Here is a 6,000-nt window from a genome sequence, read left to right on the forward strand (position 1 = left end):
TACCCCAATTAGATTTTAAATTCTGTACAAGGTAGAACCTCATACATTTTATGAATCCCCTATATTGTCTATTATAATTGTTTGCATGTACTAGCACTCAATTAGAGAGAAGGAAATTAATATTTGCTTAGTACCTTGTATATGCCCCTTTTCATGAATTATTGTACTTAGTTTATATCTCAGTAGATACCTTTTTTGCAAATACTATATTTTGTATTTGGTAGATAAAGAAACATGCTCAGAGCATTTCAGTGGCATGCCCAAGGTTTTAGAGCTAGTAACTGGCTGCATTTGCATTCAAATGCTCCTTCTCACAGCTTCTCTACCTGGGGTTCCAAATTCTGATCCTCTTCCTTTCTTTTCTACTTCTAAGCATTTCTATGATTACAGTGAACCCTCCTAGGCAATCCAGAATACTATCTCTATCTTAAATTCAACCCATTAGTAACCCTATTTACATCTCAAGGTTTTTTTGTCCTATAAGACACCTATTCAAGATGGTGGTATTTTATTACATTCATATAACAGGGATTAGGATGTGTATAATCTTGGGGGTTAAAATTCTGCCTATCATACCACCCCTGAGAAATATAAGCCCCCTAGTCACCACAATGTTCTCAAATTGGCTGCTATACTTGTCTGTTTATCATCAAAATTGGGTAACAAAGTACCAGGAAGCATTCTAGTAAATCCCATTTGTCAAACATGCTTTTCCCTATCCTTATTGTGTAAAGCACAGAAAATGAACAGGGCCAATAACCCCTGGAAGGACTATAACTCATTTCCATGTCTGCTGGTCTCTTGGCACAAATAGTTTAAAGTGACCAGGAGACAGCCTGAGCATACAACTTAATGAAATGCTGGCTATGTCCCCTTGTGGAAGAATTTTCACTCTGGAAACTAAGACCACTAAATAGGCATAGTCCAGCATTGCAGATTTGGGAGGTACAGATTTCTCAGGGGGTCGCTATGAGCAATGGTAACGACGGTCATTTCTCTTTTCACTCATAGTTCTTGGGTCCAAGCATTCTACCTGCTGTTTTAAGTCTTTGAGGATATATGTTGAATCTCAGAGAATGACATCCTATTCCTGGATAAAGTCATTTCCAAACTGTCATCTCAGATAAACCTTCATAAAGCCATTCTATTACTATATCAAGTGAGCAGCTTCTGGGGGGTATGGTATCTATAAGTGCACCCAGCTACATTTCCCTTTCTTTAAAATGGGTTCTTTATCGGATGTTGAAGAAAAAAAAATAAGCAAGATATAAATAAGTGAAAGCATACACCATGTTCATGGATTGGAAGAATTAACATCATTAAAATGTCCATATTACCCAAAGCAATTTATAGATACAACGCAATTCTTATTAAAATATCAATAGCATATTTCACAGAAATTAGAACAAATATTCCAAAATTGTATATGGAACCAAAAAAGACCCCAAATAGCCTCAGCAATCTTGAGAAAGAAGAACAAAGTTGGAGAGATCACGATACCTGATATCAAACTATACTACAGGCCATAGTAATCAAAACAGCCTGGTACTGGCACAGGAACAGGCATATAGATCAGTGGAACAGAACAGAGAACCAAGAAATCAACTCATACCTTCATGATCAATTCATATTTGACAATGGAGACAAGAGCATACAATGGAGTAAAGACTGTCTCTTCAATAAATGGTGTTGGGAAAATTGGACAGGTACATGCAAAAAAATGAAACTAGACCACCAGCTTATACCATACACAAGAATAAACTCAAAATGGAAAAAAGACTTAAATGTAAGTCACAAAACCATAAAAATCTTAGAAGAAAAAATACGAAGTAAAATCTCAGACATCTCTCTTAGCAATGTTTTTACCAATATAACTCCTTGGGCAAGGAAAACAAAAGAAAAAAAAAGAAAGAAAGAAATAGGACTACATCTACTAAAATGCTTTTTTGCAGCAAAAGAAACCATCAACAAAATGAAAAGGGAACCTACTGTCTGGGAGAAAATATTTGCCAATGATGTATCTGATAAAGGGTTAATATCTAAAATATATTAAGAATTTATACAATTCAAAACGAGGAAGACAGACAATCCAGTTAAGAAATGGGACAAAGATCTGAATAAACACTTCTCCAAAGAGGACATACAAATGTCCAATAAACATATGAAAAAATTCTAAACATCACCAATTACCAGAGAGATGCAAATTAAAACCACAATGAGATATCACCTCACACCTGCCAGAATGGCTATCATCAATAAATTAACAACCAACAAATGCTGGCAAGGATGTGGATAAAAGGGAACCTCGTGCACTATTGGTAGGAATGCAACCACTGTGAAAAACAGTATTAAGTTTCCTCAGAAAATTAAAAATGGAATTGCCTTTTGACCCAGTGATCCCACTTCCTAAAAACTCCAAGATCTGGAAACAGACTAAGTGCCCATCAGCAGGTGAATGAATAAAAAAGCTGTGGTACATTTACAAAATGGAATACTATGTGGCTGTAAAAAAGAAGAAATTCTTACCTTTTGTAACATCATGAATGGACCTGGAAATGATTATGCTAACTAAAATAAACCAGTCAGAGAAAGAAAAGTACCACATGATTTCACTTACATGTGAAATATAATAAAATAAACTGACGAACAAAGTAGAAATAAGCATGGATATATGGAACATTCTGACAGCTGTCAGAGGGGAGGGGAAGATAGGGACTAGATGAAAGAAGGTGAAGGGATTAGCCAAAGAACATTTATACATAATGCATTAGTCAAAGAACATTTATACATAATGCATAGACACAGAAAACAGTGAGGGAAAGGGGGGTGGGAGAGTAGATGGAGTTGGGCAAAGGGGGAGAAAATGGGGATGAAAAGAGTTTGCTTGGGGTGATGGGCACATGATGCCGTGTACAGATGATATTTTATTGAGTTGTACACTTGATATCTGTATGGTTCTTGAGAAGCAATGTCACCCCAATAAATTAAATTTAAAAATGGGTTCCTTGCCCTGATTTGATATGGAGTCATGTGTTAAGTAAAAACACTATAAGCACTGAGAGTCTAAAGACAAAAGGAAAACTCATACTCAGAATGTGTATCAGCTCCACTCAAGATAAATAGCTGACCTTTCCCGGGTAGAAAATTTCTGATGTAATTAACTTGCCTACAAATATCTAATTGACTTCTAAGGGAGACATCCTACTAGAACTTTGTGTTTATCTCTGTCACTGTCAGTTGGACATTCAGCAGGTGTAAGAAAATTAGTGTTGGGGTCCTTGTGTGCTTGATTTTCCAACCCTTTCAAACATCTGTGATATGGAATCAACCAATGCATTTCCTTACACAGCTGTTCTGCTCTAGTTCAACCCCAGGCAAATGTTACCAGTTGCACCATTATAGCAAACCAAGAATTACATACACTAACATTGATACAATTCTCAGGGATAGCTGGGAGTATGTAACTCAGCTCCAAAATGCCATTCCAGAGTCTACTTGGACTACTATTGACACCCACAGTCTTAGTTGGATTTCCTAGGAAACAGGTAGGATTTCCAAGTAGGAATTTTTTAGGTGGAATGCTCTCAGGAACAAAACTTGTGGGAAGGGTAAGAAACAAATTGAGTAAAAGGAGAGAATGAAATGTGATATTATTGCAAAATTCTCAAGGGGAACTCTGGAACTCAGATTACCCTTTAGAGTTTCTTTGATTAGGATAGGCACCAAACTTGGTTCCCATATTTAACCCCTCATTAGATTCTGACTACTCCTGAGAAGGGGATATACCATGAGTGAGGCTGCTACCTTTTGCTGAAGGCAGTTGCCAGAGAGGAATGCAACTCTGAGACATCCGCAGCCAATTCTCCCTTTTGCTGGGAAATAAGATCCTTAACTGGGAATGGGAATCTGGGCTGAAAACCACAATATCAACTACACCTCTAAGTCAGAGAAAAGGAGAATAATTTTGGAGGTGATGGAATTTTGAAAATGTTTATACTTATTTTGTGTAATTATTTTCACTTTTCCCCAGTCACTTTGATTATACATAGAGACATCTCTAATAGGAAATGGCAAACATTTGCAAAGGGCCAGAGAGTAAATATTTTAGGCTTTATTGGCCATGTACATTTTGAATTACATAGTTTTCTTTTTCTTCTTTGTTACAACCCTTGTAAATATATTAAAAATATTCTTAGCTTACAGACCCCAAGAAAATAGGCCATTGCCTGATTTAGCCCCCAGGCCATACTTTGCCAGCGCCTGTTGTACAGACCTTACACATCAGCCAGCAATACTTTGTTACCTTCTTTCACTTCTTTACATAGTATAAAATAATAACATATAATAATAAAATAAAGGTTAATTAATACGTATCATGGTTTTTATAAGCCAAAAGAAAAATTTAAATGTTACTTCACTTAATTTTTACAATTACAAAAAGTTAGTAGTAGTACTGTCCCCATTCATTCATGAGAAACTGAGGCACAGAAAAGGTAGTAACTTGTTAGAGATTATGGGGCTAGTAGGTAAGTAGTGAAGCCACAATCATAACCATTACATACAAAAGAAGGCCATTCCTCAGCATGACCTGAGACTTTTTATAATTTAAAGCCCTTGAATTTTGAAAGAGCTCTTGTTCAGTTTCCAAGATGCTGCTCAAGCATGATCTTGTCTCCACAGTCAGACTTGTTTCTTCCCTTTCTTCACCTTCCCACGTTCTTACCCCCACCACTAGTGATTCCTATTTGTATACTAAGAATCAGCACATGCTACTTTTTCTCCCAGATGTTCCTGGCATTTCCACCCTAAATAAAATACTCTGTTCCTACTTACACACTGTACTTTCTCTCTTTGTCCATATAATACAGCTTTGTAAGTGTCTACACTCAATCCTGCTTCCATTTCTAGTCTAGGTTTTCTCAGACTGAAGGTTGCAACTATCAGTGTGTTGTCAAATTAATTTAGTGGGTTATAAAAAGGATTTAAAAAATGAAATCCAAAAGAAAACATCCCATAATGTGTGCAAATAGATGTCCATGAATCTTTTGTTTCAGTTGCATGTGTGTGTATTTTAAGCATGAAATTAGTTTCAACTATTAGATCCCTGTGATTTTTAAGTATATATTAATTAATCCAAGCTACAAACATTGGAAATTGGCATTGCATCGAATTTTGTGATCCCTAATCATTTACAGGTTCCAGTTTATTGTTTTCAATTATAAATAATGCCAATTAATTGTTGCAAAAAGGGACTGGCATGTACTGCACTTTGGTGAGTGTTTTAAAAGTAAAAGCAATTGAAAAATTGGTAATATTTCCAAATAATTTGAGGTGTTTAAAAATATTATGAAGTATTGAGGAAAACAGGACCTGAAAATTGTGGATCATGTACCATGATTAATCTTTGAAACTGAAATTAAACCAACTGTTTTCCGTGTCCTCTGATCACAGAAAGAAAAAAAATAGAAAACCTACAAAATGTGAGATTACACTAAATGTGAACTATAAGCATAAGTTATCATTATTTATGGAAACTTAGAGTGTCCTTTCTGGAAACCTTCAAGCAAAGGTGATGTCAAAATTTTGTAATCATTTGAGTTATCATGTAAATATTTTTATGAGAGCTGAACCTCAATATACTCCCAAATAATCATATTTATATTCCTTGTAGCTAATGTCCTTAACCACCTGGAAGGTTTTTTTTTTGCAATTTTCAAGAGACAAATGTGGACAATAATGCAATTATTCTCGCTTTTCCATGTTAATTAATCAATCAACTTACTCTCTTAGGTATCTTTCTATGAAAAGATCTTCCCATCTACTCACTCAAAGGAAAGCACAGAATTGGGTTATAGATGATTTTCTTTACAGACTTACTTGTGTTTTTAAATTTTCATGGGGCTTACATATTTTGTTCCTGTTTATTTGTTTTTAGTAGCCTCTTAAGTGGAGACTATTCAGGTTATGAAGATATAGAAAGACTGTAAATGTTTTCTTAGA

The sequence above is a fragment of the Molossus molossus genome, unplaced genomic scaffold (assembly GCF_014108415.1).
Source record: "Molossus molossus isolate mMolMol1 unplaced genomic scaffold, mMolMol1.p scaffold_m16_p_17, whole genome shotgun sequence".
Taxonomy (NCBI): domain Eukaryota; kingdom Metazoa; phylum Chordata; class Mammalia; order Chiroptera; family Molossidae; genus Molossus; species Molossus molossus.